Raw genomic sequence first — 13,559 nt, 5'->3', positions numbered from 1 at the left:
TTAGTATATAAATACTATTCAATGCAATTTTTAAAACCTCACCTATTGAAAAATAGGTAAATTATATGAAAAGGAAATTCACAAAATAACAAATATAAATTATTTAAAATAATGTTAGACTTTTTGGTCACTTTCGATGAGGTTTGGAAAGTCTATGATGATTTGAATACAAAGTAAAGTAAAGCTTTTAGACAGCAAAATGACAATAAATTTTAAAAATTAAACTTCCATACTGCAGACTAATCCTTAGAAAAATACAAAAACTTACAAAAAGACATACATAAAGTCATATTGTTGATTTTATTTTATTTATTTTTTATAACATATTTATTGGAGTATGATTTCTTTACAATATTGTGTTAGTTTCTTTGATTTTATTTTAAAATTATAAAACAATCTGTTAAATGTTTAGAGACTGATGAAATAAAATACATACTAAAGATGGACATTCGTACAGTATTAAAATTACATTCCATGTAAAGATAAAAGAATTACCTTATATGCTAATATAATTAAGTGATAAAAACACAAAAATAGTATAGTCCATATGAACTTCATTTTATTGTGTACACATATATGTATATGTGTACAAAATGATAACAAAAGCAGAAAAATTGGCAAAGATAACTCGGGGGAGTGTAGATATAGGTAATTTTTCAAACATTTTACAGTAAAATTTAGAAAGCATAGAAGGAAATTTATCATTGAATTTGGCCCATGCTGTAAACATTTAAGAACTATGTGGTACCTACATATAAAGTAAGGATTCTGCAAGACAAATGAAATTAGTGTTATAATAAAATATTGAACAGAATTTAAGGATTCTGAGATAGAACAATTATTTCCACTAAAATAATTCATCAAAAAAGCTTTGGGCTTCCCTGGTGGCACAGTGGTTGAGAGTCCGCCTGCCAATGCAGGGGACATGGGTTCGTGCCCTGGTCTGGGAAGATCCCACATGCCACGGAGCGGCTGGACCCATGAGCCATGGCCGCTGAGCCTGCGCGTCCGGAGCCTGTGCTGCACAACAGGAGAGGCCACAACAGTGAGAGGCCCGCGTACTGCAATTAAAAAAAAAAAAAGCTTTTATGTAGAAATTTAGAATAGTGTAGAATTTTAGTTGAACCTTAGAAAAGAACTGAGGCACACCATAATCAAAAGCAACAAGACATCAACATGTGTATTTTTGGAAAAAGGAATAATTTTTGTGCCACCTGAACAGAGCTTACATGCAGGAAGTCGATCTAAGGAAGCTGGAATTTTCCTAACCAGCTATAGGAATCTTTTGTTGCCCTAAAAAAGACAAAGAAAGAGAGAGAGAGAAGGAAGGGAGGGAGGGAGGGAGGGAGAGAAGGAGGGAGGGAGGGAGAGAAGGAGGGAGGAAGGGAGGGAAGGAGGGAGGAAGGGAGGGAGGGAGAGAAGGAGGGAGGAAGGGAGGGAAGGAGGGAGGAAGGGAGGGAAGGAGGGAGGAAGGGAGGGAAGGAGGGAGGAAGGGAGGGAAAGAAGGCAGGAAGGCAAGAAAGAAGGCAGGAAGGAAGGAAGGAAGGAAGGAAAAAGGAAAGAGAGAGAAAGAAAGAAAGTTAGTAGAGAGTATTTCCTATTACCCAGGGGTAAATATAAGCTCATTCTCCTTCAGTTGCTCGAGTTAGCTACTCACTCAGTGATTAGTTAAATGAGTCATTGTCCAGATTTTTCTTCAAAAAGGGAAGTTATGTTCCATGTTTATAAATAAAAATAAATGAATCTGCAAATTGCAAATATTTTTTTGAGATTAATTTGATTTTGCTTTTGGAAAACGTTAAGGCTGAAAACACTTCACAACCTTTTTCCAGAATCCAACAATTTTTTTCAGATATCTCAGGTGATTTATTTTACAAATGTCAATCTAGATTATTTTACATAAAAGTTTTCAAAATTATGTATACACTTAATCCTCTAAAAACTGTTTAAAACTATTTTTTCTATAAGATTATAATTAGCTTCTCTTCTATCAACTTCTGTGTCAGAGGTTTAGAGAATCTAATTTGGGACAAGTTTTATAATAATCATTTTAAAAAATGTCACTACTAATATTCTAAACTCCTTTAGTTTTGCAATTTGACACAACCCAAAAGAAAATATCTTCTAAAATCAAATGAGCTTCTGAATACAGTTTTCAAAATAAAACACTGAGATTGTTCTCATAATACTATAAATTTAGTCACCACATTTCTAAGTTACATCAGTTTATCAACATCCTTGGACCTAAAATAGCAGCACTCAACTGTTAAATTGATATATTACAGACATCCATTATTGTATAGTTCTGGACATATTTATAATATTCAAGCAATACACAGATAATTAAATCCTTTGTCTAGTGAGTTTTCTAAACTTAGAAAATTACAGAAGAGTTAACTCTAAAAGTCTCCATCAACATTTTAGAATGGTGCCTCAGCGACAGTTAGAAAAACTAATGTGAAGGACTTCAGGATACTTACACAGAAATCAGTGACAGGACTGAAATGAAAAGAAACAGCATGCAAGTTAGGAACCTGGGTCTGAAATCACACTGATGGCATTTAATGTGCATGTCTGCCACTAACTACTTTTGTGACTTTAGGCAAATGATTTGATCTCTCTGGGTTACTATTTTCTAATCAGTAAAATGAAGGTAGCAATATAGTTTAACTCAAAAATTTTGAGAGTTCAATAACACAATAACATTCAAACACCAAGAAATATATCTAACATACCATTGTAAAGCAATTATACTCCAATAAAGATGTTAAAAAAAAAAAAAAAAGAAATATATCTGACACAGAAAAAATGCCCAATACATACATGTTATTATTTTCTTTTAAATAGGTGTCATAAAAATACAGAAAATAGTATGTCTAATTCTGTTGTTTCAAAGGAGCATATATCTAAATGCTGAGTAATTTCTTATGAGACCTACGGGTATACTTATAGCTTTTTTCCCCTATTGTTTCCTCTGGAATTATTCAGAAATGCATTTCCTTTAAGCGAGTTCTAATGGCTGTCACTATGATTTAAAGCTTTCTACAGAATCTTTCACATAGGGTATGGCTGCCTAAATTACTTTGGACCTAATTTTAGATAAACTGCCATAGCAAGTGTTGAATAAATGCATGAGTAAGCAAAGTAAGGCAAAACGATATTTAACATTTGTGACTGGTGTTATCTTTCTAGAGTGTTTGAATAGAAGTAGTTTAAGTTGGTTAATTAGGTTCCTCCACACATGCAAAACTTCATGTTCAGAAACATTACATTACACTCATCGTCTCTCTAAAAGGCTTGTCACTAAATTCCCTCACAGTGGGTGAGAGAGCAAGAGGCAGAGAGAGAAAGAGAGAGAGAGAGAATGAATCAGATCAATTCCAGATACATTTCCCTCAAAGACACCATCTCATCTTTTAACACAACAATACTGAAGTATAAGGTGGAAGTCTGATATTAAAATACATTTAGGCTAGCAGTATTTTTCGACAGAAAAGTTCCATGATGTAAATGATGTTGTTTTGGTAAAATTAAATTCATTCTATTGACATGATGTATATTGATTATACATATTAGTTATTACACTTGATGAACATCTTAAAAATAAAATGAATTTAATACAATTAATTTGACAATGTGAAAAATGGAAAGAATGGCCAAATTCTACAAGCTGTGGTTGAATTTTAAATATAGCTGAATGTAAAATGGAAATGTAAGTATGGACTACACATGGAGAGAGACTGATACCCCCTTCTCCTTTACGTCATCTCCCCCATCATTCATAATAAACACAAAGGTCTCCTTACAGAGCTGTGACTAGAAATATGTTACAAAATAATTTCATTTTTAGCAGTATTATCTTGAAAATTATTATTTAAATAATCTTTAATTAGTGTATGTGAATAATTTCCTCTTCATCCACTATGATTTGCTTCAGGTAGCTTCAGCAGGTAACTCAGACACCGGTCTCTGAAACTCCTTGTTAATATCCAGTATTACAAGTGCTTCTTCTGAATCGAATGCAAACTTTGAATGCAAATTGACCACAGGGTGAAATCAATGAAGTCCACCCAAATGCTAAATGAGGTCAAAGAAAAAAGCCATAATAGACAAAAAATAGACAAATGAATAAAGTGATGAAAGATAGCTAACTGTAAGAGTTCTGTAAAAGTTACTATTATCAATCATAAGCACCAAAGTCACGTTTAAAATGTCAAGAGTAAAGCTGAACATTTAAAGGAAAGAGAAAATAAGTGCTCTGTTAATTTACAAAAGTATAGTTCTCTTGTCCAGAAAATTGAATACTTGCAACTTTACGCTATCCTTTTAATTACAAAAAGGTCTTTATTGATAGTTGAATTATTTAAAATTCATCCTAGGTCTGTTTAGTTCATATTCAATCATTTCAGATTTAGTTGATTTCAAACACAGTGAGTATTTCCCATACAACTTTGGGGAAATGTTGTTCTGAGCCCTTAGAAACTCAATGGCTATGAAAAAGTACATTTATTGACAAAGAGCCAGCTTTGGTATTAAGCCACACCTATGTGACAAAGTTTTAAAAAGTTATTTTAAATTTTGAGCTCTGGCTCTCAGCCACACATTCTCAGTACTAAACCGTCAGAGCCAATTTCTCCTAGGCAGTTAAATTAATTCAGAAGGATGCTCTTTGCCAACACTATGCTTTACAGTTTGCTGAGATTTTATTGCTACTCTACATTCGCTATCCAGTCTTCTCCAGGCCAGATGACTGGCTGCAACTTCAGCAGATGAGCTGTAGATTTTCTACATAAGCATGAATAGCAGTTTCTTCCAAGGTGTTCACCCATTCCAATTTCTGCTCCATCACTTTTAATTTAATTCTTCTTGGCTCTCCTTAACCTCTTAATTTTCTGTATCCATACATATTCCACTATTCAAGAATACCTTTTTCCCTTTTTATTCAACAGACAGCATCTACCACAGTTTCCAAAACCATTGCAGGTGGGTTGAGGGTCATAGCTGCAGTTCGAATAAAACATTTTTGTTTTTTAGCTCCTTGCTCCTTGAGAGCTTGTTAGAAATGCAAGCTACATTCCACCCAGACCTATTGAATCAGAATTTGCCATTTAACAAGATCCCAAAGTGATTTAAATACACATTAAAATTTGCAAAACACTGAAGCTAACACAGTTCATTCAGCTGAGAAGGTAAGATGACTTTCTTTATTCCCCCAGGTTGGGTGGATGGAGAGAGCATGGGTAAGTCAAGGAAGGCCATGCTCTTTCCACTGTCCAGGATATAGCTCAAAAAGCCTCCATGAACACACACCACTGAAGCACATTAACCACCAAACAGTCCAACTCACTAAAACAGAGGTCTCCAACACACAGTGCTCTTTTATCTCCTATGAGCCATAGTATGTTACTACATATATAAATATTCAAAGTAGACACAATACTAATTTTTTCTACAAAATTTCGTGGTAAGCATTTCCAAAAACAAGCTTCATTTTGTGAAAACCTATCAAACAGTATTTTACTATGAACAGTACATAAACCATGCTCCCAGAAGACACAAGATAGGGGAGACAAACACGTATTTTTAGAAACTGGAAAACTGGAAATGGACCTACTTTTCTTTGTTTTAAGAAGCAAATATCTACTCCTGTTATGTATGGTGTGTGTGATGTTCTTACGACTGTCTCATTCCCAATGCTATGCACTTTCAACATGCATATGATATTTAGGGAGAAGACTATTTCAAAATATAGTTCAGACTCAAAGTCTGAAAAATTGAAGTCTGTCCTCATCTGCACCACTGATTCCATCTATAAAGCAGTAGCAACTGCACAATACAGGTGGGCAAACACTGCATAAAATGTGTGTAGAGCATGTCTACCACAATGAAATAAAAAGGCTATATTTCAAAACATGGCACTCCATTTTAGTAAAGGTGTACACTGACATTTTAAAAATAAATACTCTGGGCTCCTGGTGTACCTCTCATGGGCATAGAGTATATGTCTACACTGCAGTTTTGATAGCGTAATATTATTTTTCACTGTTGGTTCACATTATGTAATTTTCATATTTATATAAAAATGCAATAAACATGAACTATTTTCCAGTAAAATGCAATGAAGAAAATTTAAGTTGTAAGAGTAATAAAAATTAATCCAAACTTTTTCTTTATGTGCATATGCCAGGATTATTATTAAAAAGTTTAAACTTTATTACTAACAGTTCTATTCATTATAGTTCCTTTGGAAACTTCCTAAGAAAAATTGTTAAAAATTACAGTTTTTTATGACCTGTCTTTTGATATGAAAAACAAATATTTGGTAGTGTTTCCAAAACCATTGAATTCAATCTCTTCTCTCTCTCTCTCTGGGCAGTACATTTCTATCATAATTCCCAGAAGATAGTTAATTAAATTTTTAGAATTATGACCAACTCCTTCTTTTCAACACACACACACAGACTAAAAATAAATAGGTTGATGTTGACTTTTATGAAATGAATTGATCCTTTAAAGACTTTTTTTCAGGGGGATGAAAGAAGTCCTCATCTTTTTTTTTTATTGAAGTATAGTTGATTTACAATGTTTCAGGTGTACAGCAAATCCCACTTCTTGGCCCAGGAGTGGGATTCCTAGGTCTTATGGTAACTCTATTTTTAGTTTTTTAAGAAACCTCCATACTGTTTTCCATAGTGGCTGCACCAATTTACATTCCCACCAACAGTGTAGGATGGTTCCCTTTTCTCCACACCCTCTCCAGCATTTATGATCTGTAGACTTTATGATGATGGCCATTCTGACCAGTGTGAAGTAATACCTCATTGTAGTTTTGATTTGCATTTCTCTAATAATTAGCTATGTTGACATCTTTTCATGTTCCTGTAGACCATCTGTATGTTTTTGAAGAAATATCTATTTAGATCTTTTGCCCATTTTTTGATTGGGCTGTTAATTTTTTTGATATGGAGCTGTATAAGCTGTTTATATATTTTGGAAGTTAATCCCTTGTTGGTTGCATCATTTGCAAATATTTTCTAAGTCCTCATTCTTGATTAAAGTAATATTCTTAAAAATTTTCAGACCTTCTATAAACATTTGGTCTATACCAAAATGGGTCCATAAATTTATAAATAAATATCTCATATTGATGAATAAGTGGATTACAAATGATAGTTACAACCAGACATTTTCTAAATAGGTACTAAACTAAATGGTTCCCCTTTCTTAATTTATATTGCACAACACTGGTAAAATCTTACAAACTCACGTGATAGGTGAGGTTATTGATGCTAAAGTTGTTTGTCTAGTGATACAAATCTGGATTATCCAGACCAAAAGCAGAGGTCCTGATCCCAGATATAACTGATGATTGATTCTCTCCTATACCATTTTGCTTCTCAGAAATGAAATCTTTGATTATGGGCCAATCACCAATATGAATTGGTTAGTTCCTGCTTCCTTAGAGAAGGAAGGTACTGGCCAGACATGGTCTGTAATTGATTTTATTCATGTCTAATAACACTGACACTTGACAGATTATTTTATCTCTGATGTTATAAGACCTAGAAAAGTGGAAACTTAGAGCACTTGAAGGGAAATGCGAAGTGTAATCTTCAACAAGCAAGAACACGCTGGAGCTTTACTTCTCTAAGTAACTAAAGAAAAGAGTCTAAGGGTCAGCATCTTACAATGAAAGCAATATAAAAAGTGTTCATATGAGGAAAGCCCCTTAAGGCCCCACCTAATGGTGTTGTGGTGCCAGGTACTAATGCTTCAGGTACCTACATTTGAAGATAGGGGGTGCCAGGACCTTCTACTTTAAATCCTCTCTGTAGGAAGGACAGGAATAAGACAGCAGGCCAGTGTAGAAGGAAATGCCTAGATCAATTTTTCAAGACCCTTTGGTAATAAGATGATACCTGGACTTGTTTCCTGTCATGAAGCTCCTAGTTGCCTATGTAGGTCGTAGGGCCCAAGGGAGACAGCACCAAAAGAACCAAAAATTGAGATGATATAAGATTCTATAGGTCTTTGCACAGTAATCCACATTATTACATGCCAGTATTAGCTATTTCACTTTCAAATGTAGTTCAGGCATATATTGGAAGAAGAAACTAATTTCCGAATTGGGGAAACATACCCCAAATCCATTCCCGTAAGTTGTTCATACATATGCTTTTATTTCTACTCAATAGTAACAGATAAGTTTCCCAAATAATTTAAAGTGATGACCACTTGCAGTCTTTGTGATAGTGATTGGATCACATATCTACCATGTATTCATTTTTCCTATTATATTAACTGCAAACTGCAAAAGTATGATCACTGTATGTTTTAGTACAATTCTGTATTCCACAATAAGATATAACATGGTGATGTTATACAATTACTGCTGCAAAGTCATACCACTCGGAAAGTATACTGGATAGGAAATGTTCATGTCTTGCTACAATGATCAAAACTGCCAGAAGCAATACCCGCATACGAGTCTCAGCACCTGACATTTTGACATGTTGATGGATCCAAGGAGCAGCTGCTGGAACTTAGTGAGAAATCAAGGTTTTAAGAAGCTTGGGGTGTTTTCTGTCAAGTGCAGTCAAACACAAAGAGAGATGAGGGTAGAGTTAGGGTGGGGAAAATGGTAATGACAAATGAAGATCTGTATTAAGTACTTATCCCAAAGTCCAGAAGACAGAGGTATACTGATAGAGGAATGCAAAGCACTGGCATGGGGATAGTACAAAATTTGAAGTAATTTGGGATAAACATCCACAACACCCTTCTCCATGTGGTGTTCCAGTTGTTCCATGAAGACAATTTTTACTTTTATTTTCTTTATTTCCCCTGGACTTTAGGAATTCTTTATGTTTTTTCATACTCCTGTTCTGTTCCTTTGCCTTCTTTTAGCTCAAATTATTCCCCTCCTCTCTCAGCCTAATCTTTCAGTCAGGCAGCAATTTCTATAGGCCTTGCTCATCCCCAAGAGTAATGCTTAGGGATAAAGGGATTACTCTTCAAGATCCCTCAGGAGTAGGATTGGAGCTGGGAAATCATCCCTTACAAATAAAAGCTTTCCACAGATCACTTCATAATCTATTTTGATGATGAAGATAGTGTGTAGGAATCATTCTAAAAAGCAAAGAATACTAAACGTTCCTATTAAAATTATAAGGAAGAGCTGAAATACAATATGGAATACAGTAAACCATCAAGATATAGAAAGTAAAAATATTATACTTGAGAAAGTATAAGTTCAAAGTATATAGGAAATTGTGAGTGAATTAAAGCGAAAAACAATTATACTGAGGAAGGGGAAACACTGGACAAATCAGTGCTGATATCACCACTAGAAACCAATAATATTGCACTGTCATATGACGGTGAGTACCTTAGAGAATTTATCTTAGTAATTTGAAGAATTTACTTCAAAAAAGTGAATTGTGATTTCTTAGTTCTAAAGCCTACGAGGATATCAAATGTGTCCCAGAAGAGACAGAAATAAAAGTAAAGATAACAGAACTGCTACCCAATCCTGAACAGCATTAATAGTTACTCAGGAAGATCCCAAAGTGGCATCATAAGGTAAAGAATGAGAATGTGAAAGGAGTCCAAAAGGACTGACAGGAAACAGCAAGAATTTGATAATTCAGGGGAAAAAAAGTCAGCCTCTCTTAATTCCAGTGACACAGATGTAGGTGTGGCTATTTTCTATTAATCCTCAATTTTTCTGCTCTTTGACAGTATAATATATATAGGAATTTAGAAAGAAGGGAATAAAATATCTCCTTTACAGCTAAAGACTTGCCATCATATGGTTGAGTTTTATGTGATTTGATGGCTCCCAAGGCTGGTTTAGAATTATTGTAGTCACGTTCAATATCTGACCTTTGGAGGACTTGTTGGTGGCCTGAAAACACAAAACACACTGTATTACATTCTCCCCTTACCCACACTGTCATCTGTCACCCTGGCACTTGTTTGTAAAAGAAAGAAATAAAAATACAAAGAGTGTTGCTATATATGACAAGCATTACTTTTCAAGCAACAGTGTTTACCATATACCACACATTGTCTAGTCAGTGCTTTAGGTGGTATGTAGATCAATAAACAATTTTACATTCTTTGTTTTAAAATCCTATTGGCTTCTTTGTTACACTAGACTTATAAATCCCAACTACTTCAAGTTTCTCAACCTCTCTGAGCCTTAAATTAGCCATCTGTCATATGAGGATAATAGCTATCCCTGTAGGTTATATAAAGATTAAATGAGATTCTTTAAGCACACAAAGTTTAGCACATTGTAAAAGTGTAATAAATGGTAGCATTTGTTATTACTGCTATTGCTGTGGTTGATATTCCTAAATTTTATCCCAGAGAGTATACATTCATATGAGTATGCATGTGCATTAATGTATACGTTCAAGACTTGGAAGGAAATATTTTAAACCATAATAGTCTAAGGAAAAGATATATTTTGATTTAGGGCAAAAGATATAATAATAGTATAGTGAACCTAAAACTTCCCCAAGGTACTTATCTTGTATACAGTCTATAACCATAGACTTTGTATTGCCTTTGAATGTCATTAATTTGAAATTACTACCCTCTTCCTTTCTTATCAAAAAGTGGAAGGGAAAATGAAAATTCTTATTTATCTCTCATATTAAAGTAAAATGTGTAAACATTGATTTATTTCTTGGTTAAAAAACACTTTCACATACATGCACACACACACACACACACACACACAGTTCTTGCCTTGATCAAATTTTGCTTCTGTGATTTGGAAAAGTCTTTTAATGTTTAAGTCTTAATGTTTGACCTATAAAATTGGGTCAAAGAAGTTATTTTGGTGAATTGTTTTGAAACTCAAATGAGACAATTTATAGAAAAGTGCTGCATAACTTAAAAAGTTCAATGCGACCACCTAGAGGGGTGGGATAGGGAGGGTAGGAGGGAGACACAAGAGGGAAGAGATATGGGGATATATGTATATGAATAGCTGATTCACTTTGTTATAAAGCAGAAACTAACACACCATTGTAAAACAATTATACTCCAATAAAGATGTCAAAAATTTTTTTAAATAAAAAGTTCAATGCAAATACTTGACCTTACTCTTAACTGAAGAGGAGGAAATAGAGTGTCTGTAAAAATATATGACCCAATCCCTTAGATTTGTACCCCTTTTGTGAAGAAATCCTATTTATCTGTAATCCGTGAGTTTACTTGTTTAAGAATTCCATTAAAATGATATAATGTAAGTTCAAGTTTCCAGTTTGAAGTCTTGCCAGTCACCAAATAGAAGAGTAAGATACTGCTGTCAGAAGGGTCATCAGAAAAGGGGACAGACCATAAGAGAGACAGAGCTGCATCCCAGCACAGGGATTCCCCTCCATTTTTGCCCTCTTTCAGGATTCCCTCTCCCTCTGCTCCCTCCATCTTCCAGCCTGTACTCTGGTCGCTTTCCAGATACTCAAACTGCACCATACTATACTACAGTAATTACTGTACTATACTATACTATACTATACTATACTGTACTATATTCCTTTCAGTTGCTTCTACAAGCTACTCCACCTAGAGAACGCAAAAAAACTATTCAATATCCTCAATCAATCCTAGGCAAAATCTGACCTTATTTTACTTTATTTGATTCATCTCCTTAGGATTAATCAAGATAGCATTGTACTATATGGAAACTACATTTCTACATGAGACAGTTTAAACAAAGATCTGTTGTTCCTATGTATTCTCCAATACATTATTTTACTACTTTCAGTACATTAAGTTGAAACTCATACAGTTACAAAGAGGAGTGACCTATATGTTTGCATCACCCCAAACTCTTCTACATCCATTCAAATCACTTGAATACTTCAGAGTAGTTCAGGAATTTTTTCTTTTTCTATGTAGAAATAGTGCCAGTACTGATTATTTTTTTTAATTAAAATGAAATGATTTTTTTGTTGTTTGCTCTTACCTGTATAGGACTGTGACGTGAGTTGTATGCAGTTCGAAAATAAACAAGATTTCTTTTATAGCCTATATCTCTGGACACATAAAAACACATTTTCCTGTTTGAATACTTTTAGTCACTCATAAAGAACGCAAAGGGAAAGGTCTGCAAATTCTACTTGGATGACTTTGGAAAGTTTAACTTCTATACCCAAGAACTGGTTGCAGATCCCCAAGGAATAGTAATTCCCCACTACTGAATCATTTCACCTGAGAACTGGCAGCTGTTGATACTGTAATTCCTTGCAAGAGTGTTTGTAGCTTTGCATGGTGATCATTATTAATATAGATAACTTTAATTAATGAGTTGCCTAAGTAAAAAAGGAAAGATCTGGAATAATTACAAGTAAGTAACATATGGGTCTGAATTGCCAGATTTATAAGAATGTAATTCCACTTAATAGAAATGACTTTTGAGAGATGCAGCAGACTGTAGAACGCCTAATTATTACCAGACCCTATCCTCCTAAGAATGAGTATTTCAAAAACACCCAGCAGCACATACAGTCATCAGCCAAGAACTGATTATTCACAGGTGGATTGCCCACACTGCAGTCTCCAGGCACAGCAGATTTCCTTGCTCAGCTGCTTCATATCACCTCAGGCAAACTCTGCTCTCCAGCATAGCATTTCTGCCGCTCAGTCACGTTGCCCTACCCTCTGCAAATTTTACAAGGTCTTGGATAGCCCAATCCTCATGCCTCAGTTTTAAGAAGCACAATCAACCCTTCCTGGCCTTCCACTGCCTTTGCATTCTCAGCTGGCTCTCCCAGGTCTACAGGTAAGTGCATGCCTCCAAAACATTTCTACTGGGGCTTCCCTGGTGGCGCAGTGGTTGAGAGTCCGCCTGCTGATGCAGGGGACGCGGGTTTGTGCCCAGGTCCGGGAGGATCCCGCGTGCCGCGGAGCGTCTGGGCCCGTGGGCCGTGGCCGCTGGGCCTGCGCGTCCGGGGCCTGTGCTCCGCGGCGGGAGAGGCCACAGCAGTGAGAGGCCCGCGTACTGCAAAAAAAAAAAAAAAAAAGAAAAAGGATGAGAGACAGAGAGACAGACAGAGACAGAGGGAGAGACAGAAAGACAGAGACAGAGAGAGAGACATACAGAGACCGGGAGGCGTAAACACGCCTCCAGGAAGGCGAGTAAATAAATAAAAAAAAAACATTTCTACTTTGGCTTCCATTAGGAGCCTCAGCCGTTCCCTAGAAAGTCCTTGGCACAAACAAATCTCTTTCTAATCCCCTCTGATCCTTACTTCCCTGCACAGTATCTACTGCAGGGAATTGGGAGAGTGTAAACTGACCTAGAGACATTTCCAGTTATAAAAAGCAATTCTTAGAGGCTGTCCTACAGAGAGCTGGGAGCTCAAAAATAGCAATACAGAAAATCAGAAAGCCTTCATATCACTCAAATTAGGACTAGGAAAACATTGAAGGGACATGTACTTTTGAGGTGTCCTAATATTTACATAATCACCACATATTCAAGAACTTAGTACAATTATAATCATTCATATAAATTTTCAAGTGACTGCTATATTTAAGGC

General features: G+C 35.3%; 1 long non-coding RNA gene across 2 annotated transcripts in view; it reads right to left on the bottom strand.

Moving 5' to 3' along the window:
* Nucleotides 1-364: 364 nt before the first annotated feature.
* LOC132433246 (uncharacterized) overlaps nt 365-13,559 on the bottom strand; it is a 39,767-nt gene continuing 26,572 nt past the window's right edge. Inside the window, exons 1-3 of one of the 2 annotated variants that reach the window (XR_009521099.1) lie at nt 12,524-12,630; nt 1,230-1,293; nt 365-1,061 (exon numbers count right to left, since the gene is read on the bottom strand). This is a non-coding gene — a long non-coding RNA (uncharacterized lncRNA). Of the gene's footprint in view, nt 1,062-1,229; nt 1,294-12,523; nt 12,631-13,559 lie in introns of those variants that run through there. The other variant, XR_009521098.1, reaches the window with a different exon arrangement.

The sequence above is a fragment of the Delphinus delphis genome, chromosome 11 (genome assembly GCF_949987515.2).
Source record: "Delphinus delphis chromosome 11, mDelDel1.2, whole genome shotgun sequence".
NCBI lineage: Eukaryota > Metazoa > Chordata > Mammalia > Artiodactyla > Delphinidae > Delphinus > Delphinus delphis.
Note: the sequence above shows the minus strand (reverse complement) of the source record. Positions and strands in the feature narration are given on the sequence as shown.